Genomic DNA, 24,194 nt, shown 5'->3' on the forward strand with positions numbered 1-24,194 from the left:
AAGTTTTGGGCTTAATATGAAAGAACAATACAAAGAATGTGGTTGGTTTTAAGTTTTGGTCTTAAAGTTTTCTCCTTGCTTAGGTCATCGGTGAAGAAAATAAGAAAACAAAGTTCGGCCTGATGCTAGCTCACGGCAAGGAAAACGTGAGTTTGTCATACCCTAGTAAACCAGTAATATCATAATTCACAATCTGATTTTCATTCCAAGGTCTAAATATTGTTTGTCTATTGACAAAAGAGATAATAAACTGGTAAGATGTCTATTATTTCTGGGCTCTGGTCAAGCGGACTACTCTCTTTAGGGCTTTCTATTGAGACTGTCTGAATGTGGTTGTGATTACAGCGGGTGATCTTGAAAGAATGGGTCCTTTGAAAGATTGAGACTGTCAAAGAGTGAGATCTCACACATGCAGAACAGAAGAAAGAGGATCAATAAGTAACACATACAGGCCAGGGAGACATGTAATTTTGAAAGATGTTAATTAATTTCCAGTAGAAAGAGAAAAACAAGAGAACAAGTGTTATGAGGAGCAGCTGAGAGAGCTGCGGTTGTTTAGTCTAGAGAAGAGGAGCCTGGCGGGAGACCTTATCGCTCTCTACAACTATCTGAAAGGGGGTTGTAGTGAGGTGAGCGTTGGTCTCTTCTCCCAGGTTACTATTGAAGGGATGAGGGGAAATGGCCTCAAGCTGCGTCATAGGAGGCTTAGATTGGATATTAGGAAAAATTTCTTCACTGAAAGAGTGGTCAGGCATTGGAACAGGCTGCCCAGAGAGGTGGTGGAGTCACCGTCCCTGGAGGTGTTCAAAAAACTTTAGACGTGGCACTTCAGGGCATGGTTTAGGAGGCCTGGGGGTGTTGGGTTGATGGTTGGACGTGGTGATCTTAGAGGTCTTTTCCGACCTTAATGATTCTATGATTCTGTTCTATGATTCTATGAAAAAATGGAAATCTAGCAACTGAAAATCAGCACGAGAAAGAAGTGGCATTGTAAATGGAAGTTGGATGTTGAAACAGCTAAAAGCGAAAAGAACAATAGCTAAGCAAACTTGAAGGTAAATGAGAAGTTTGTTAAAAACATTGGAAGTAAGTAACTTTCCAGATAATTCAGGGAATTTGTCAGACCACCAGGAACTGAAGGAACAGCACAGAAAATGGAGTGGTTTTCTTTGCATCCTGTTATAAACTTAGAATATGGTGTAAAGATCACATTCAGACATAGATCACGTTTCTTGGCATGGTCTTGAAGTCTGTTGAAAAGCAAAAGATGCTTTTGGCATCCTCTAGCTTCAGGGTTGAGTAAGCTTGAGCAGTATCACTGTTTCTCTTAGTTGTGTCCCAGCCACCTGCTCTGCCTGCAGAGCCAGGGTTGCGCTGGCCATTCATGCCCTTCTCCCAACGTTGCAGGCCTAGGACCGCGATGCTGGGAGTCCCCCAAAACCACCTACTGACTGGGGGGAAAGCACAGAGTGCTTGGAAAAAAAAGTACATAGAACTATAATAGACTTCTCTTTTCTCAACATTTGTGCAAGTATGTCAAGCAAACACAGTTTATTTCAATAACAAAAATAAAATGTCTCCAGGTCTCTATCCAATGAATGACATAATTTTATTGCACTAAAAGGAGTTAGGAGTAGCCAAACTGATGGTAAGTAAACCTACAGACAAAGCTGTATGGTAGTTTCAAAACATTGAATCATGCTGTACAGCCGTGCACTACGATTCACTAATCACCTTCCTTTATACTCTAATCAAAGAAAATATAGCCGTCTCAGCTTATTTTATCTAAACACTTAAAGATTTTCTTCCAGTTATAACCTCCTTATGCAATAATTTAACACAATTATTTCTCACAAGTATCCCAGTCATCAGTTATTTCAGTGCATTAATAACCTGAATAGAGTTTTCTGTTAACATAGTAAGAGCCATAACCCAGCGTAATAAACCCTTTTGGGGGAGTTACTTAGCTCAGAACATGGTTATTACTTCACCTATTTTTCCTCTGAGTAAAACCATCTATCTATCTCATTAACAGCTCCATTTAGAGTGTGTTCACATCAACATGTGAAAAAAGTCTGTTTCATTAACATCAGAGGGAAGTAACAGACAAGAAATGGTACTATTACTATATAGAAAACAAGCATTTGCCTATATGGAGTGACTTTCATGACAGAATATTCACTTTACAAAATCTGATGGATACCGTTAACGGTGGAGGGCAAGACAGGCTGACCAATTCACTGAAGGTTACGCAGTAAGGAGATAACAGAACCAAGCCGAGTTCCTAGGTATCGTAACTCGCAGTCCTTTGCTTCACCCATTAGGCACTGTTTCTCAATTTAATTAGCTATTCTTTCTAATACTGTCTGGAGTAATCATAAATTAGTGGATAAAACAGAAAACCTGGTTATTTCTTATCTAGTAATTATGATTTTACTCCATGAACTAGTATATTAATCAGTTTCCTTTCCCCCAGCTACTTTTTCTTTCATAATTATGCTTGTGCTGGAAAATGGTTGGGTTCTCAAATTACTTCAGAGTTTCCCACCCTTGGGAAGATTGAGTTAGCTATTTGTGGGCACTGAGTCCAGCCCCACAGTTTTGAATGACTACCTCCATAAGGAGGCTGAGGTCATCATCAGACCCAAGGGTAGAGAGAGATAACAGAGTAAAAATATTCCACCTCAAATGCAGGTCCCCCTTAATCTGCAGTATAACTATGAACTATTTTTTTAGTGGCTTTCTACTGGAAATTTATGATAGCTGATGTTTTTCTGAGATTAAGAGTCAGGTTAACTATTATTTTAACATAATGAAAATGATATTTCAATGATCTGAAATGCATAGACAAAATCCCAGAAGGTTTTAGCTCTATATTATGTTGAGCAATGTTGCGTCCTCCAACAGTAGATATTCCTAATCAGGAATTGACATGAATTTCAGTAACAACTATAGCTGCTGAAATAATTAGCTCAAACATACTTTCTTGAAGTTTTATTTCAGTGGTGTACCTAGTTTCATTAATTTAGATTGTTTATTGAGATGGCCACAGAAGCCCTAAATAAAATTCTGCTAAAATCCATAGAAAGTTGGAACACCAGTTGACTTTCCATAATTCCGTAGGCTAGTGTTTCTAATGACTACTGTCCTCAAATAATTCTCTTTTAAGAAATATAGTGCTGGTTTTTAAATATGTTGTAAACAAAGCACAAATATTTATTCAAACAGTGTCTTACAGCTACAGAGCTTCATGATGTGATCCTGTCGTAAGGTCAGAAGTTCAGAGTTACTGAGGTTCTCAAACAGGATCTACAAGGGTAATGAATGGCGATATAGGTAATCCAACACATTGCACTACTTACTCTCTGGTTCCATAAACATGCAAATATAGTAACACTTAGTGGACACTAACATCATCCTGGTATCTTCTGGTATTTTAGATAAGATGTATAACAAGCATGTAATTACTTAAATTTACTAAATAAGAAGCAGCTCTAATGTTTCAGACTTAGTGTCCTGGGTATAGTGAAGGTAGTTATTACTTTGTGTTGAAGCCTAAGTCTGTGGTTCAAAATAAAGACAATCATTCACATCTACTGTCCTAAACTATTATGCTGCATGCTTCAAAATAGTCACTGCAATTTCATTCCCAAAGCAGCTGCAGTTTGCTTAATTTTAAACACAATGGAACTTTAAGCCTTTAGATAATGACTTCACTACAGATACTCAAACAGGGGAAACAGTCTATTAATTTGCTGCAGCATCCTCAGTTCTCCAAAGACCATAGTTAAAGGACAATTCATTGCAATCTTGATCATTTTAGGAATGAGTGAAGACCAGCAGTTTTATGGAACAGTGCATATTTTTATGTAAGATGCATTAATGGTTGCCTCCAAACACAGCATTGATCTATAGATTAATCATGGAACTTGCTATTTTTAACAGATACGTTACCCTCTTCTTTTTCTTACAAGCTAACAGAGATCATCAATCTGATTATCTTTTATTTTAAAACAGTGTCTTTAAAAGTTTGGTAATGTGAAGTATGGAGTAAGTCTCGAATGGCTAATATTTTATATTAGTATAGCTAAATACAAACAGATATGTACATGTATGTTTTTAAATAAATATATGGACATCCATAGTAGGCATTCCTGGGAGAACTGATATGTATTATTATAGTGACAATACAATGATTTCATTAGTAAGTGTTCAGGAAATACTTTTTTCCAAAGGATAGGAAGAGGAAGTGGAAGATACAGAAAGTATGTTTCTCCAAAATAAAATTTAAAAGTTCAAATTTAATAAATCAGAATTTAACCCAATGCAAACTTAGATATTTGAACAAATACGGAAGTCAAATATTGTGGTGAGTTGACCCTGGCTGGACACAAGGTGCCCGCTAAAGTCGCTCTATCGCTCTCCTCCTCAGCTGGATGGGGGACAGAAAATACAATGAAAGGCTTGTGGGCTGAGATAAGGACAGGGAGAGATCACTCAGCAGTTACTGTCGCAGGCAAAACACACTCATCTTGGGGAATCAAATCAGAGTAGGGTAATGAGAAATAAAACCTAAATCTTAAAACACCTTCCCCCCAGGCCCAACTTCACTCCCTAATTCTCTACCTCCTCCCCACCAGCAGTACAGGGGACAGGGGATGGGTGTTGTGACCAGTTCCTCACACGTTTTCTCTGCTGCTCCTTCCTCCTCAGGGGGAGGGCTTTTCACACCCTTCCCTTGCTCCAGGGTGGGGTCCTTCCCATGGGAGACAGTCCTCCATGAACTTCTCCAATGTGGGTCCTTCCCACGGGCTACAGTTCTTCATGAACTGCTCTGGCATGGGTCCCTTCCCCAGGGCGCAGCCCTTCAGGAAGAGACTGCTCCACTGTGGGTTCTCTGTGGGGTTACAAGTCCTGCCAGCAAACCTGTCCCAGAGTGGGTTCCTCTCTCCACGGGGCCACAGGTCCTGCCAGGAGCCTGCTCCAGCATGGGCTTCCCATGGGGTCACAGCTCCCTTTGGGCACCCACCTGCTCTGGTGTGGGGTTCTCCACAGGGTGCACATGGATATCTGCTCCACTGTGGACCTCCATGGGCTGCAGGGGAACAGCCTGCCTCACCATGGTCTTCACCACAGGCTGCAGGGGAATCTCTGCTCCGGCACCTGGAGCACCTCCTCCCCCTCATTCACTGACCTTGGTGTCTGCAGAGCTGTTCCTCTCACACATTCTCACTCCTCTCTCCAGCTGCAATTGCTGTGTGCACAGGAACTTTCCCCCTTCTTAACTATGTTATCCCAGTGGCGCTACCACCGTCGCTGATGGGTTCGGCTTTGGCCAGTGTCGGGTCCGTCTTGTAGCCTGCTGGCATTGACTCTGTTGGACATGGGGGAAACTTCTAGCAGCTTCTCACAGAAGCCACACCTGTAGCCCCCCACTACCAAAACCTTGCCAAGCAAACCCAATAGAAATATGTTTAATTATTCCTGCATTCTTCTTTCATGAAACATCAGAATTATCATATTTCCTAAGTGGCCAAAGTGTTTGACCACATCTAGCTGCAATACTCCATGGGATTTGCAGGTCAAAACAGAACTCCAAAATATCTAGCAACTAAAATATTAACTCTCATCAACCTTCAGATCTTCAGACTTCAATCCTATTACATTTGTAACTCTAACATGAATGAAACTGGGTTTCTTTTAAGGTCCATTTATTTACAAGAGAGGTCTTCTAGGGACTTCCTAAATGCTTACATTGATGATATCCTTTTGAGAGGAGGAAAGGGGAAAAGAGTAGTCTATAGAGCATCTTCAAGCCACATTGTAGACCTTTTCCCATCTCAGTTTTGGAGGGTCCTGGAAGGGGAATTATGTTCGCTGAAGAACTTACTTGCCAAACTCTAGGAGGTTTTAAATATTTTCTTGTGAAAAACCTGCCTTTCAACCAAATCAGAGCTTTTCCTGTTTTTAATGCCAGCTGTGAAAAGAATAGTGCAACTCCTGCCCCGTTTACTCAGGAAACACATTTTCCATTGCTGTGCCAGAAAAATGGTTTTACATAAGTAGTGTTTTATATAACTGAATTTTTACTATGGATGTTATTTATTAAGAACAGTCTTTTACACATATATCACCAATGTGGAGGACTGGAGCTATGAAGTGTGTCAAAACCAGGCATGTTTGCATTAAAAGAGGTGGGAAAGCATTAGGAGACAGAGGGGTGGTGACATCAGGAGAAAATCAGGAAGATCTGTGAGGAGTGAAAGAAAAGAGACAGGCCTAAAGCACAAAGCAAAGCAGCAAGCTGAGGTGAAAAAGTGAAAGGGAGGCTTGAGGTAAAAGGTGACAGAAGACCAGAAAATGTAGTCTGGAAATCTATATAGAGGAAGCACAAAGCTGCTCATTCTGAAACAAAAAAAAAAAAAAAAAAAAAGACCCTCATCCCCTCAGTGGTTCCAAAGGAAAGGGGAAACCGTAGAAAGAAGGAGCAACAGACATGTCTATGGGAGGGAGCATCATATCACAGAGACATATTTTAATATTTGGTGCTGGATTTTTACTGCTTGTAAAATTGCCTTTTCAGATAACACACATAAATGGAATTTACAGTGTTTCATTCTTTAATACAAACCATGCTTTCTGCTTTTATCAGTTCCATCCTGCATTTGTTGCAATATTCAGCTCATTTCCCTCTCAACACATTCATTGCAAAGGCTTTTTGGACAGGAAGAGTAGAGAGGGAAATAATTTAAATGCATGCAACATTAGTCTCTAGTACAGCTCTGAAAATTGTAGAACACCATTCCAAATAACTTCTCCTTTTGCTGTAGCTTTCTGGGACAGAGTTAACTGCAGTGCATTCACTGGATGGAGCGCTCCCATCAGTTTGCTCTCTGAGACTACACTGGCAATATTAATAACTCATTAAAATAGAGACTTCAGCATAACCCTCCAACCTCATATAAAATAAGCTTTAACAAACCAGTGAAATAAAGTCTTTCTTCCTAATAAAAGGTTTAAGTAGTAGCCGAGAGGGTCAGTATTATCCATCCTTTCAAATTTTCCTTACACTAAGGCATTTAAAGGCAATTTCCAAAGTTCAACAGAAAATGTTGATCTGCTCTAGAATCACATTTACACACACGTGGGTGCACACAGACATTCATACACCTCTTTTTGTAGCAATCATAATTAGCGTCTTTTCTGGCTGTTACCTATTTACTGCTCCCTAGTGATACAGGAAATTCTCTCTTTGGTATAAAGGAAGCCATAGGAAAATTAAATCTTCAGCTGTGTTAATCCAGGTACTTTGAAGTTGATATGGAATTCCCCAAGAAGCAAATGTCTATCTAGAAGTTCAATGTTTTTCATCACATACCATCCTGAGCACAGTGACGATTCTTTCAAAACTTTCAATGAAACATTTTTAGTTCTCTTTTTATTCTGATTTGAAGGCTGAGCTTCAATACAAACAAATTTTCAAACAAAAATCATTAAAAAAACCTTGCCAAACATTTCAGTTTGAAAGTGTCAAAACACAGTTTTCTGACCTTAACAGAACATCTTTTTCTTCCTGAAATAAAATTGTCGAATTTGTCAGGTTTCTGTAAAACATTTTGCTTGGACACACTGGCATTTTATAATCTCTGAAAAAATGTTCTGTCAAAATATTCCCAGCTGGCCCTATAATAAGGCAGTAGAGATTTCTACCAGTTGAAGACAAGTCTTTTTTGCTCAGATACAGCTATCATAAGGAGAAATATGCACATACATAATCACAATTTTCTGTATAGATCCTTGTTTTTGTTACTCTCCTATAGTTTTCTCCTGTATTAAAAATGTGAGATCAGGATGGGAATGTTCTCCTTATATTTGCAAGTAATCAATTTAAGTTACTCTGTAAAAACACTGGGAAAAAAAAAGCCCACAAAATGTATTAAAAGAAGCACATTCAGCTGTTCAGGGCCAGCCTTTCTGGAGGAGGTCTTAGTTTCTTTCATTCTCCACAAAACAGTGCATGCTATGAAATCATGTGCTATAAAGAATAGGAATGTGCTGCAAAATAAATGCTCACAGTACTAATAGATACTGCTCTTATGATCACAGCAATCTACAAATTCAGTCAAGTTGGTGTGAGAATCCTATGAAAAAATACTGTTAAAATGAGCAATTTTTCTCTTGAATGAAAAACTTCCTTTGGGCTATTAAAATATCACATTTGGTAGTATTTAAAAATTATGGCATGTCACTTACATGGAAAAAAAACTTTTAATGACTGTTCCACTAATGCTACCCATGTCATACCTTCCCTGGTCCTCTGCTGAAACCATTATGCTGAAGTCCCATCTGGTTCTCGTGTCAGAGGACTCCAGCAGAGACTGGCATTTTTCCTCCGTAATCTGTAAAGATTTTATTTTTGCTTTATGGATTTTTAAACTGTGCAGTGAAATTGATGAGCAGACCACAAAGTCACACTACCGTAAGAGAGGAAATTGCCAAAAGATGACAGAAGACAGTAGGGAAATTGGTAAACAGGACTGGGCTAAACCTCTTTCCACAAAACATCTTTTTTTTTTTTTTTAATCTTTGGGTTTTTTTTCTTTTTCTCTAAAAGTCTCAGTGTAATATTGGTTTTAGTGGCCAGTTTAGGTTTCATCTTGGATTAGATTTATTAGGAGAGAGAAGGGTAGAAAGGCTGGCATTTCTGAGGCTGTGCAGCACGATGAGGAGCAGCTGCACAGCCCATCATCCTTAGCTCTGCAGCATCTTGCCCTGGCCAAATCATGGAAGGGCCAAGGCATTTCTGCTGTTCAGAATCATCCTCAGTTCATCGTGAGCCATTAATACTTGCCACCCAGCACTGATTTTGTAGCATGAAGACTCTGAACAAATAAAAGTAATTAAAAGCACAATTTGGAAGGATGTTATTTTATGCAGATCTTATCAATGAGAAATGAAGTTAGCAAGTGCATGTAGTAAGAATCTGCTAAACGAACTTGTTTGAAGACTCATAAACAGGCTTATTAATCTGTGTAAGAGATATCAACAGCTTGTTTGGGGTTCTCAATTCAATTAATAATATGCTATTTTGAATGTTTAGTTCTAGTAATAATTTTGTGATATACAGTTCCCTATTTTCACTGTATACTGTCCTACATCACGGCCACTGAACATGATTTGTCCACAATGCTACTTTCCTGGCTAATTTCCAGCTGTTGTATTAAAGCCCTATAGCAGGGCAGACTAGTGAGGTGTTACTAAAGACCGGGTCAAGACTTCCACAGCCTCGGCCAATACGTATCTGGAGCTGCCAGTGTAACTCAAGTGGCCAGACTGTAACTTCTTTTTTCCCTGCTTGGCAGAGTGATTCACAGCTTCGTCTCATTTGTTCCAGTAAGTTTAGTCTCAGTGAAATCCAAAGAGGTTAAAAGAAAACAAGATCTGAAAAGACCCTTGGTAGAGTGGGGGAGGTGGGCGCAGCAACGGTAAGGGAGGGAAGAAAAGTAATGAAAAGCAAGCATTGAAACCCTGACACTTATATCTGTAGGAGGCATAGGTTACATACGTATTATCTGTTCGTGCTAAGCCACAAACCCCATTTTTGCTAGGAAGATATCTGCACTCTAACTATATGCATTCCTATTACAATATAGAAGAATTTGACATGAGTAGTAGTGCTTTCTATGAATTTGAAAGTCTCAGAATTACAGAATGAGGTTTCAAGATTTCTAGTAAAATGAAGTTGGAAACACTGTCTCTACCAGGAGCAGCCAGTCTGAAGTAGATGGCAACATGACAATTCATCCCACTCAAGGTTTTTATCTCCCTAAAGACAGCTAAATACAATCCTAACCAGTGATTCTTTTTTTCCCCCCTTCTTTCATCTCATATAATTATTTTTAAAACTCTGTGCTTTCAATACAGTATTGTTCCAAATCTGAAAGAAGTTTTCAAAATGACTAACCTCTTTTTTTCTTTAAGCAGAATTGTGATATGCATTTAATTTCATAAACTTAGATGACATGGGAACAAAAGAATAGCTTAAAATTACTTCAAGCATTTCTATCACTGAGAGTGTATGCTGAATATAACATATAATTTTCAAATTTAATCTCTTGAACTTATATGTTTTATAATACTGAGTTTACACATTGAAAATTAGATACTGTCTTGTGGAAAAAAATCTCCACCCAGAATTTTATGAAATTGTAAACTGAAAATTTTCACCACTTCTTACTGAAACCCATTCTTAGAATTAAGTAACTTAAACACTTGATGAATATTTGGAGGTATAAAATGAGTAGAGTGACAAGTACATTCAACCATGAAGCCTCAAGAACATGAAGACTGAGATATTGGTTCCATCTATATACTCCTTTGCCTAGAAATCCACACTCATTTGGTTGTGTGGCTGGGGAGATGAATCAGTGACAGCTGAAGTTAATAAGAGCCTATGGATAGCAGCTTGTTCCTTTATTACCTGTTGCCTGGTATATTCACCTTCAGATATCATCTCTTTTTCTGCTTTTAGAGAGCTTTGCTTCAAACATAGAGTGAAGAAGCCACTTCAGATTATTTTTGCTTCTAAAAGGAAGAAGTTTGGTTTCATTTGGTTTGGATTTTTATAAAATTGTCTCTCTCTGAATTTAAAAATTCTACATAATTAGTTGTGTGTAACTATTTTCAGTGTTCTTATGTAGCCAGTCCTTCACTGACATCCACAGGCTGATGTTTAATAATTTACTACTTCTATGGAATCAAGCGTGGACCAGCATCCAAGTTCCTGTTTATCAATACCTTATTTGGAAGCTTCTAACTGAAAGTGCCAACACGTACTGCACAGACATGGTATTAGACAAAAAATGCTTATCTGGAAACAGAAATAACAAACTGAAGAGAAGTTAGTATTTGTTTGGAGTGTGTTTTAGCGTGCAAGCTTCTTGTTTTCACATGATGCATGCATTTTAAATTTTACTTTATGACAGTTTCAGCTGAAACACCTAGTAAACCAAATTACAGCTGGAGATAGTTATTCTCTTGTCTGCCTTCTTTATTATCATGTAATCTGCTTGAGTTTTCTTCCCACATAGCACAAATACACTCGGTACTGTACTGTACTTTCCCTGTTATACAGACATCTTAATTCTAAGAACTAGTCCTATTTGTCATGATAGGAAGCAGCATTATGGCATAATGAATACTCTCATTTCCTCTAATTTTTAATAAAAAGTTTAAGCAGTTAAACTGTGCAATCCACTGGTGTTCATTAATGACACTGCATATTTTAATGGTGTATTTATTATGCAGCCATGCAGACAGAGCAGAAAAGTAGTTCTGAGGATATTGTTTTAGTCTCCAGTTTCAAATGCTGCAGCCAAAATGTAAAAAGACCTTGGCTTGTACACAGATGTAGTGTTAGGGGAATTTCCAGATGAACTGCTTTGGAAAATGGAAGGTACCTCTTTTTCTACATTCAAATGTCTTCCAGAAACATGGATAAATAGATATTTGGGCTTTCTGTTGGGAATCAGTCCTCTCTAACTCGTCCTCTGCCATAGCTCTTCAAAACAGTGAACAGAAACAACCCCTCCACCTCAATGTACAAAATACAGAAGCAATTGACTTGACAATCACCTTTGATACCATCTGATCATCTCCTCTTGAATATTTTGGTAAGGTACATCACTCTATATACTGTAAGGACAGCAGACTGGGTCTGCGATGGTCCTTGCACTGTTGTTAGTTATAAAACCAGCTCTCCCAGTTAATGTGGCTCAACTATATTCATCCTCCACATTTTGCATAACCTTGGTTAGTGCTGCAAAAAGGAATGCAGGTTTAACCCTGAAAAAGAATTTAGCCTCCACAGTGATTTAATCCTAGGCCTCTCTGAGGAAACTTTCCAAAGGTGCCCAGGAGAACTGTTAAATTATTCATTGTGAATAATATTTATTCCAAATACTTTTTCCTAGTTGAAAATTACTCCTGAGCCAGAACCTGTTGTTGTTCAGGATTATCTGCCAAGTAGACTAAGAGATAAAATCTCCAGCCCTGTTTTAGAGACAAGTAGTCCACTCTAGCATTTGTCCCCTTCTACGATAACCCACTGCATGTGATTTCGCACAAGCCATCAGTCAGGATGATTAATCAGTTAGAAAGCCAAAACAGAAACAAAACAAACATTTAAAAACAAACACATAGGAAATGGTGAAAGCATGTAACATAGACATGCCAAAATTTAAGTCCGTAATTGTTTTTGTTGGAAATGGGTTTTTTTAGGTTTCAGGCTCTCCAAATTCTGGCAAATGACATGCCACAAGTAGCAACAACTGAACTTGCTGTTTCTGTTCATGCAAATTGTCATAATTCCTCTGCATTTTTATTCACCCGGCTGGAAAATACCCTATGATAGTGACGTTTGCTACAAAGACATTTGCCTGTAAGGAGACCCTGATCCTTTTCCATGACTACACTGGTTGCAGCTTTCAGAGTGGTAATGACTTTCAGACACTTCCAATCTGGCTGATAAAACTCAAACCAATAATTTAGATGTGAAAGACTATCATGTCATTAATACAAAGTTTTGGAGCTCCTGCTCCCTCCTGGGACTGCTCAAAAATAGGTGTATTTTTGGCACCACAAAATGATAAATTGCGGAATATTTCTAGAGTTTAAATATTTCTGAGAGAGCAATTCTTCACTCCCTGCTGTTTACAAGGGAAATACTGTCTACAAATAATACATTACATTAGCTGTCCTCTTTATCATAAAGCCATGTTGAATACTTGTAACATTTATAAAAAGACACCAACTGATTGCAAGATGAGCGTTACCCTTGAGCAAATTATGAACACATTTATTTCAGTCTTATGCGTTTGAAACTAATTTTCTGGTAATATCAAAAGTGTTCATAGAATTAATTTCCTGTCAGTTCAGCAGTATTCAAGTGAATATTTTATGATTTTGCATTAGCTGTATTTGTCTAGAGTTGTGACATGATCGAGTCATTCTCTGAGGGAAACACATTAATAATTAAACTCTGTCCAATGTGGAGTGCTAAAGATGACAGCATAATTGTACATTTCAGAGACCGTTTCACAAGGCAGAGAATGAGAATTGCCCTGCCACCATTTAAATGTCAATTTAGAATTTTTTTCTAAAATTAAAACAGTGTTGCAGAAAACAAAAAGAAAATAAGAGGGAATAGAAAGACTGATGTAAAATTTGGAACCTTGTCCCCTTCTTGCTTTCCCTTTTTTAAAAAAATGTGACCTAAATGTAAATGGCATTCCAAGAAGAAAAGGAGAAGGGAGAAAGCAGACAAATAATAATTTCTAAGATTTCCTCCCCGCCCTTTCTTTTGGCGATATAATATCATCACTGGTTGTAGTACTAGACCTGTTTAGGTGATAAATGTAACATGCATAGATTAGCTCCAGAGAAAATACTGCCGCCTGACACTGAAAGCTTTGATTGGTTTCAGCCCTTACATTTGACTCTTTTTTGCCCTGATAACTTCAGCAGTATTTTAAGATTTTAATCTACTTTCCAGTCAAATACCCACAGAGAGATCACTATATTATTTATTATTTATGTTTCTTTTCAGCTTCTGAAAGTAAAACATTATTTGGCTTTAGCTAAGAGATCTCCAAAATTTCTGAGGCATATATTTTGCAACAACTTAAGCTTCCCCAATGAAAAGTGCCTGAACTATCCTGGAGAGACAGCTGAGCTACATTTACACATTGTGTATAGAGATCGCTTAATGAACATGTATCCTTAAAAAATGCATAAATTAGAGACATATCAATGTTTCTGTAAGACACTTTTTTCCCACTACTGCCTGTGGCTGATGATATGCCAAAGAATCCCCCTTATGACAAGAACCCAGGTGATGCCTCCCTCACTTACTGCATCTTTTACCACTTTCTCCCTACAGCTTTAGGCAAAAGGCCAAATGGCAGCAAGTAGCTGGACAGACTCAGGCAAATAGGCATGGCTGCAAGAAGTCTCCTTACAGTCCCCTTGCCTCAGGTTACTGCGTTGCTGCCTCTGCCTTCCATTTTCTCTGCCTCACCCTTAAAAAGCCCATTCATTTTTCTTGTATGTTCTATTCAGTTGATCCCCTCCTGATAAATCCCTAATTTCTTTTAATATAAAAACATTTAGCAAATTGTATCCACTTCCTACTATATCCATGTTCACTTGTTTGTGCTAAATCTTTTCCCTCACCCATATTTTCCATCTCATCCATTTAGATTATTTGTTCCTCTGCCTCTGTACTTCACCTACCACAATAGTTGCTGCTGGGCCACTACTATATGAAACATGATTGATTATAATAATCCATTTAATTTCATTTCACTCAACCCATTTACATCTCTGTGGTATAATTCAAGAACAATTTAGGGCAAACAGGAGCTTTTAATGGATACAAACCCTGTGTTTTAAGGGGCATGTTTCAGATTTTTTGGCACAGAAATGTAAAAAAGGAGTATTTGATCTCAACCATATGCTGATTTCAACATTTGGTACTATTTTATGAGACAGTTAAATGAAAAGAAAGTGAGCAGAAGAGAAATTGCTATGATGCTAAAAGTGATTGATACCCCTTATCACTGTTTGTATATGCTCATAGCTGGGATCTCACTAGAAATACAGTTCTCAAGTACTACTATATTTTGCATTTTCTAAGGATGAATTTCACAGGAAACGTAGCATTTCTGATGTTGTTTTAACATATTTAAGGAACAGTATAAAAGAACATTTGAATACAAGATACACATTAAAAAGCTAGTAATTCTTTGCATCTCAATTTTTACCTGTATGTGAGAAAAGTACCTATACATTACTGGAGACAGTGAATGCTGATGGCATGTTCAGACACCTGGAATGAAAGAGAAGATCTTAAAAACATGACAGCAAATGCTATTTATAAAGCTGTGCTGTGTGAAACCATGACTGGGTTAGTCCAACATATAGTAACATGAAAGAACATATTTCTTCATGTTAGATAACTAAAATATAGTTGTTTTAAGTGAGTACCCATGTTTCATTGTATAAGCTGGCAGTTCAATAACCTGTAACATGTGGTTCATTTTTCCTGACATCCATTTATATTACTTGCTTGTTTCAGTACACCTGTCTATGCTATGTAAATTCATGCAGGCATCAAACTATTTTTAAAATCTGTGAAACTAGCTAAAGCAATACATGCTACTTCCACAGAGCGATTATAACTCACATAAAAAATATCAGTTCTAACTTTGCTGTGAACTTATTTCAGTAAATATCCCCTTACTCTAATAAAATATTTGACCAGAGAGGAAAGTACAACTCATCGGTGTTCACTTCACCTTTCATTATTTCTGAACACACTTTCATCATGTTCCTTATTCTCCACACTTTCAACAACTGAAGTCTCTCTAGTATTCAGATATCAGAGCTTGAGAAGATTCACTTGCTTGTGTTTGGGTTTTTTTCCAAATATTTAACTTTCTATAATGTGTTAAAATAGATGAAAGTCTCTTTCAACAGTCATTCTTTGAAAAGTGTGTAAATAGGATCACACAAGTTACTTTGTGATTTACACTGTTGGAAGGCTGATAAATTGTTCCATTTTAAATTCCAAGAACAGCTAATATTAAGGAAGCTGCTAGGATTTATCAGATATGATTCTTTTCCTTATAACGAATTTTAAACTACTTCTCCAGAATGTGCTTTTTGAGGTAATTTGTCTTTGATTCCAATGCACTTATCTAGAAGAGTGTGACAGCATGACCCTATAGGCATGTGACACGTAGCACTTAAAATTCTGCACTTTTTGAACGGAGAATAATTTTCACACCTGGGCAACTCCTGTTCATTAGGTTCCTTTGGTCAAGTTGTGGCCCAGTGAGAACACAGTTCACTGAAAACATGTGAACTTAGCTTAATAAATTTTTACAGATCATAAGTATTCATCAGTTATTAAAATGATAATGATAATTTTTTTACAAATTCAAATGTTATGCATGTACATTCTGGGATTACTGCGCTATAAACCCTTTCTCTGCAGTAGAAAGGACAGTGGCTTGATTCTTGGTCTCCAATTAACTTCTGTAGCTTTTTATTTTAATCACAGAGAGGTCCATAGTAAACTCCAAAGAGAACTTTGTGAGACTTGGCAGTATATTTGTAGCAGACAATATCTGTAGGTTTTGTGCTTCTTTGAATTTTCAGATTGGAAATAAAACCTCTAGGCAAACAATGCAGTCCTTTGGGAGGAATTAGGATTGGCCATGTTCTAAGTCAAAGTCAGCTCCGAATATAAAAACCATCCTCTATTTAAAATAAGAACAAAGAAACGTCATGTCAGAAAATGCCAAACTCAAATGAAGGGAGGGCTGCTTTGTAGCACTTCCAATGTAGTACAGAGATAACTGAGCCAGTAGCAGCAGCATGAATCTCAGCATGGGTTTCTCTTTTCCAGTCAGGTTCTTCCCTGGTAACTGCTGTTTGTTTCGTCTGTGTTTTAAGGACTGTTGCAATCCAGCAGTCTAGGGGAGAATCCTCTACTTAATTCACACAGAAGAGCCTATTTGCTTGTTCACTATACTTTAACCTTAGTAATATAGGTGTTTTAGGATTAGAAGTAAATCTTTGGAGACTTTTTGTTCCTTACTATTCCACATTTTGTGCAACTGAAACCTCAATTAAGATGTCATTTTTCCCATCTAATGTCAATGTTGTTGATTTTTCAGCTTTATTGACATTTTCCTTCTTTTGTTTTGTCTTACTGTACCCTAGAATTTAGTATGCTGAGCCTTATTCTTGCATTACAATCTGTGTACATTGTTGATATAGTTTCATCCATAAAATTTGTCCTTGCATGCACAGCTAAAACTTCATTAATGCAAAGGGGGATGCTTACTTCTGTTATTATTAGTAACATCTAACACAGAATAGAGATCTTTTCATAGCCAAAGGAGACAGAAGGCTTCCCTAGACAGTGATTCAAAGCACTCAGGATCCTACTTTTCTCCACTCATTACATAACTAACTTAAAGTTCAGTGTCAACAAATAAACGCTCCATTCCCTAACATTAGCATTTAGTCACACAAAACTATTATTATACAACTACCAGTTTGTACTTAGTCTTTTTGCATGGAGAAATGATGATAAAAAAGATAAAACTATCTGTTCTAATTTAAAACACCACCACCACCACCCCCTCCAAAAAAGTTCAAGAACCTCCCTCCTCAAAACATTCATTTTGCTTCCTCTGAGAGCATGAGGGAAAACAGCACATTGCCCATCCAAGACATTGGCCATTTAGAGCAAATGAGTCCTGTAGGAATTCGTTCTGGATCTTATGTTTCTGCTAATGATGATGATTATGATGAATAACTGGCTTTTGCTGTTGCATTTTCTGCTGATTCCTCAGGTCTTGACAGACACATTGTTGCTACAGTTAGTGCTGCTGGTCCAACTGCATAATGTGAGGAGAATCCACAGAGATACAAACAAGGTCTTTAGCAGCCAAGTGAAGAAACCCGTAATTTTACAAAGAGGAAGGAAAATTGCTAGCGATCACCAAATACCGCAGGAAGTACCGTAAGAAAATCCTAAACAAGAGCTGAAAGCAGCTCTGTGTCATAATGCTTTAAAGAAACTTGCGGCCCTAGTTTTTGGTTTGTTTGTTTTTGTTGGTTTTATTTTTAAGTTAACTGAAATAGTAATGTATTTAAAAACAAAAAACAAAACAAAACAAAAGAAAAAACCAAACCAAACCAAAAACAACTCCCAACCAGAAAGAACTGAGGCAGGATCTTTGCTTTATTTGAGCTTGGTTGCGCAAATGGTCACTATCAGAGCCAAACTGTGTCATGACTATTGCTATTATCTTCCAGTAAGTGATTCCCAAACATATTTAGATTACAAGCCTTTTATAAATACTCCAGGTTTTTTGCAATGTGTTTTATAACACTTAACATTGTGTGGCTCTGTTTAATGAGCTGGAGTACCCTAAAACAACCTGAGAACAAAGTAAATATAAGCTGGATGAACATATTTTAAAAGGGACAGCAAACATAAGTAAATATTTTTGATCTGTGTCGGGCACCTAAAAACCTTCCTAGCTATGAGTGCTCTCTCTGTCTCTCTGATCAGCTTAGGAACCTAAAAGATGTTTAAACTAGGACAAAGAGTATCTCATTTATAGGCAGCCTAATATCATTAAGATCTAATGACTAGCAAGATACTGCATGATACAGTCTTCTACTTATTTCTTAATAGACTTGTCCGGCAGCACAAAAAGCCCCTGTCATTAGTGCAGTTGATATTGTCGTAATTTAGAGACCTTATATAGAATTAATGAACTAATGACACAGAGTTAGAACATTAAAGTATTTCTGTAAGTATATGCAACTAGATATTTGACCTCACAGACAAGGCTTCTAGAAACCCTTGTAGATCTGAGCACAGACCTGCTACTAAATCTTAATAGGAGTCTATAGACACTGAAATAACTTTGGACAAAAGGTATCCTACTCAGGAGAGCTAATTTTCTCATGCCTGTCTGCAAGAGGTTGGTGTCTTTCCACGCTTCAATATCCAAAGACAGAAAGAAGTACCCTGGAAGTTTTGATAAGGAAAGAGACAAACAACTCTGAAAAGTATAAGAAAAAAACTTGTGGCAGGATTTATAATTTTGGAATTGTAGAAGGGAAATTATGATTTTGCTTTCACAGCTGGGCAGAAGGATGTTGTTTAGCTGTGGAATGAAGGTCAGAAATTAAATACTGCAAGGTTCAAAAATGCAAGCTAAGATGCACAAAAAGGTCTTATGTCCATGAGGTCCCAACAAATATGCCTGAGTGATCAGAAAATGGCTGATTTGTTTCCTTTTTTGAGACCTACATCCAGATACTTGGTGGAGACTCTATGCAAAGACCAACTGAATGTGAAAGTTTAAGTGGTAAAGCAGAAGGCTCCTACCATCAGAGGTGAGCAAAGAGGATGTTTGGAGATGCACTGGTATGACACTGGGCTTTCGTCAGACCTTGAAGATAGCAAGCAGATTCAGCCTGCTGCAGCAGTCTGGTAAGTATATAATGTGAAAGCTTAACAGAATGCATAGAATTAACAGTCAAAATTGCTGACTTTTTTAAACTCTCCAGGGATTCCCAATAGCTTTAATATTTAAATACTGAAGGATTGTAGATGGTGTAAATCATTAATTCAACTAAATCAAGGAAAGAAACAACTTCTTTACGCAGTAACGTAAAGGGAAATTTTAAAAGGGCTGTGCCTTTTCAGTGTAGCTTTAGACACAATTTATCCCTGAACGGCTCCATACTTCCCTTGTTTATATATTATGACATGCACTGGTAGACTGCCCTGAAAAGAAGTTCCCGTCACTGAGGGGACTGATTTTTCTAACAGCAACTGAAATCAATGGCAATATTCCCATCCTCTTCAGTGGCTTCAGCGTGGAGCCAAACTGAGAAATTAATCCTGAGACTAAACATGCCTTTTGCTGCCAGGATGTGACATGACTAAAAACCTTACTTTGTAGGGTGTTCTTTATTTCGGTACATTTTATTTTATTATGTCTTTAAACTCTACATTTGGTACAGGGCAAGCACTTGAGAGATGTAAGCTTCCCCCATTAAAATGACTTGTTTGTACAGGCAGAATGAAATTTAACAACACCAAATGCATGAAAAGATCCTAATGTGTGACAAACAGGCCACCTTGTCCCCTCCCCTGACCTAGCATGCTCTGACTCTGTAAAGGAACTGTTTGCACTGGAGCCCTCCCATGGGCTGGCACATAAATCTTAAAAATATCTTTGAAGCCCATCTGCTCTAGTGCTTCATTTTTAATGAAAATGGAAGGTGCCAACCGTAAGTAGTTTTGATATGCTAAGTCTCTCCCATAATACCAGCCTGCTGCATCTCAAAGGAGTCAATTTAAACAGCCACGTATTTCTAGGACTTGTGTGTAAGTTTATGACTAAATGTCCTTAGAGATGAAGTAAAAAAACGCCAAACCCTACAGACAAGACAGACCCAATAATAGGCCATTTTGACAATTAAACTGGCAATGTAAGACTGCTAGTTTCAATATATTCTCATGAGTTTTGTTTATTTGGTGTATTTTCCGTACATATTTTGTACAGGGTTTGTATTCAGAGACAAATATCTTTCCAAAGAAAAATTGTCATTTCTCTTTTCAGCTGGCACATGGCTGTTTTCCTCACCAAGGCAAAACCAATAAGGACATTACCAACATAGTGCTAGATGTTGTTGAAGAGATTTATTTTCTTGTGGGGTTTTATATCTTGCAGACATGTAGTAAGGAAGCCAGCATAAAATATATAACTAGGTATTAGCCTAGAAGACTTCTAATTCTGTATCAGACTTGCTTGTCCATGCAAGTTAATGTTTACTATTCATTTCAGTAGCAGTCCTTAAAAAAATCTGAAACAGTTTTCCAATAAAAGTGTTACCCAGTCATGGGAAGAAAAGCAAAATAAAAATATCCAGATGCTTGGAATATTTGTCACAATAACATCAGAGAGTACAACAAAAATTATGTTAAGAAAACAGACTTCGGAAAATATTTGGAATAGCATTTCAAAAATTTGGGGTTTACTTTCTCCACTGTCTAAAGCCTGAGAATGGGACTTTATGTAACCCCTCGCCTCAGAGAAGCATTGAAATAATGTGTAGGTTAAATCTCAAATATTTAAATAAAGTTTTAAAATCCCAGAAGTAAAGTAAATGCAGGTATTATTGACACATTAGCAGGGTCACAGAATTTACAATTCAATGGAAATAGAGAGGTACTGGAGAATTCTGAAACCTGGATTATTTCTGCAATACTGCCACAGGAGCACTACATATATACTACACTATCCAAAATATGATTATTCTATAACCATTTGTATTCTTCCTATAAATCTGAGAAAATCTCTCTCTACAAATGATTAGGGGATTAACTTTCCTTGTGAGTAGGTTCATATTATGCATGGTCAAAGTCATATCACAGACACACATGGAAAAAACATTTTAAAGGTTATAATTACATTCACATGTTGGCTAATTGGGCCCTCAGGGGCCTAGTTCCTAATTATAAGGCGGTATGCAGGAAAATACCAGTAAAAAAAGTATGTATAAAATGAGTATGAGATTAAATGGGGTATGCTGGCTGTATAAGAGCCATAAAACTTGATAGGAAAGGAATGCAGTTACTTGCCAAGTATCTCTAAACCATAAATGTTTTTTTGATGTCATTATCAGAAGGAGATGGGAGGAGGCTGTGTTGTTTTAGAGGAAGTCTACAAACATCTATTGTAGCCTCAAGTGACATTTCTTCATAATCGTAAGGAAATCAAGTCATGACTGAGTCAGATGAAGGAGAAGGGGAAAAAAAAAGAGTAACTTTTTACAATAACTTTGAGATCCAGAGAAGGTTAAAGTAACCTAAAGGAAAAGAGGAAGAGGAGAGTTGCATACACATTTGTATGTTACTGAGACCTATTAACCAGAAATGAACTGCTCTGAAAACTTTAGATATTCATTAATTAAAATTGCATAAGCTTTAATGACACTGTTTATTAGTTTGGCTAAAGGCACCATTTTTATCTCCTATAATTGAAAACTATAGTTTATTACTTTGATTATACACTAGGTAAAATATACAGGCTTTACTTTTTGCTCCATGTCTCTGAGGGAAATGCCTATAAGAGAGTAAATTATAGAACTTTTACAAGCTTGTAATTTATTTTATTTCACATCAAATGGTATCCTTTTGACATATCTATAAAAGTCTTACTGTTTATAGTAGATGTGTATGTAATATTACATTACACCTCGTAAGAGAGAGACTGGCAGGAACCCTGAAGCTGAATAAGAACAAGATTGTCTTTATCTCTTAAACTTGTCATTTTAATTTTCCACTCCAGACAGTACCATATAAGTAGCCTGACTTAAGCTCCTAGTGGCTGCTAGACCACTTGCTTGTAACATTTTGGATTTGGTACTCAATCAAATTGCTTTGCTTTCAGTATTCTTATCTTGATTTATACAAATGGCTATATGGTACCTTTGTAAGTATACCCAAAGGAATACAGTATTTTACAGCATTCTAAATGCAAATCCTGTTTTCTTATTTATGCTGTGGCCAGTGTAGCCACACCATTAAAAAGAATTTAAAATGAAATGCAGAAAAATTGAAATGACAATTTTAGCATTCTAAAGTCTTGAACAACCAACCTGATGCTCCACAAGTTCTGACAGCATGAAAGCTCCATGAATGAATCAGGCTTCACATGCCAAACCTGTTCTTTGTGAATTTGAAATTAAATGCCCACCTTAGAGAAGGAAAATTTCTTTTGTGACTAGTTTAAAATTTTTCTGTGACTACCAGAGTTGTAATCGTATAAATACTGTAGTTCAAAACAGTTATAAAACTGCTTTGTAAAAAAAGCTGGATCTCACTTTCACTGTGTATTTCAGTCAAATCTGAAATGTACGTTTAAGTGTCTGGATTTGTTGCTTATTATACCTTTGATCACATCACACTGTATGGACCAAATATTTTGGGTGACCACAGACATATGTGTGCTCAAGTGATACAGAGGGAATAAAATGTACCATTGGTGTAGAAGTTAAATAGTCCAGATAGTTGAGCTCACCATTGCAATGGGATGGGGGTGTGGGGAGGAGAGGGGGAAAATGATTACTGATACCTTAGCAAGAAAACATTTCATTAGTCACATTCCTCCCATCATACTCCGGCAAGTTTCTGTACAAAGACGTGAATATTGACAGGGTGTCTGTGGTGACACAGAAGCCTACAGAAAAGCATCCTCCAACACTACTGTAAGACTGAAGCTGTCAGCTTCGGATTCTGGGACAAGGAACAGTGTTTCTCATTTAATCAGATGTATACTAAGGCAGACTGTTTTGCAGGGGTAGTAATCTTAATAGTGTTAGTAGCTTTGCTGTCTTTAGACTTCTGACCTAACCTGCCCAAGATGAAGGGAAGTACTAAAATTTCAGAGTCATTGTTTTAGGCCCCCTTTACATTTGGGAAGCCAGCACTGCATCATCATCCAGTGCCTCTGACTTAACATTTTCATCATACTTGTAACTGACAGAGACATTATACTGTCATAGGGTTGCAAATAGTAATTAAAAGCTAAAAGGACAAGAATGCCACCTGATGATGAGCTAGGGGAAATCAGCGCTGATGCCAGGTTCCCTTCCAAGAACGTGGGGAGATAAAGGTTGTCACAGTGCATAAAGAAGAAGTCAGGAATATTGCTGAGGCTAAGACTGTTTTCCTCTCAAGAGGAAAAGACGTCTTTAAGCAGGATTCTTCATATATGTTCCAAACAAAAACATGAGTGAAAACAGATAATGTATTCTGTCCTTGAAAAAAAAAATAATCAGAGGGTGAGAACTCCAAACTGAAGTATATAACTGTGACACACTGTGGAAATAATGTGGGAAAAGATCACAAGCTTACTAGAGGTTTTAATCAGCAAAGGTGGTAAGACTCCAAGTGATTATTAGGGAATGCCCAAGGCAGAAAATCTGATGACAAAGTCATTCAGAGACTTCTTCTGAGCAAAGATACAGTTTATTGTAAAAAGATTCAGTAGATCGCTATTAAGAAAAGTTATAAATATTGAACAAGAAAAACATATGAAAAATTTTCAAAATAAAATCAAATTTACCTATGCATTATGAAACAATATATAACTCTTCATTTTTAGCCATAGTACCTTAAGCACAAGGTTTTGATTTTGTAAGTTTAACACATGAATAACTACCCTGCCAGAAAAAATTAAAAAAAAATAGCTGAAGAAATCTTTGGAAATCACTGAAGTAACATCAAGAAGGGAAACAGCTACTAATCAGTGTCCATACCAAGGAAAGTTAAATAAACATGCTGTGATAGAAAAAGGTATCTAGACAGAAAATAATTTATAATGCAGGAAAAAAGAAATGAGGAATTCTGTGTAAAACAAGAAATTCAAGAGACAAATAGACCAAAAAATTTCCACTCAAGTTTGGTGGTTACTTGATGAGACAGTTCAGAACTGCCCCTCCAATGAGGTAAGACTCATATACTAAGTAAGTCACTACGATATAGAAAAACAAAACAAACAAACAAAAAATAAACAACAAAAAAAGTC

This window comes from Phalacrocorax aristotelis, chromosome 6 (genome assembly GCF_949628215.1).
Source record: "Phalacrocorax aristotelis chromosome 6, bGulAri2.1, whole genome shotgun sequence".
Lineage (NCBI taxonomy): Eukaryota > Metazoa > Chordata > Aves > Suliformes > Phalacrocoracidae > Phalacrocorax > Phalacrocorax aristotelis.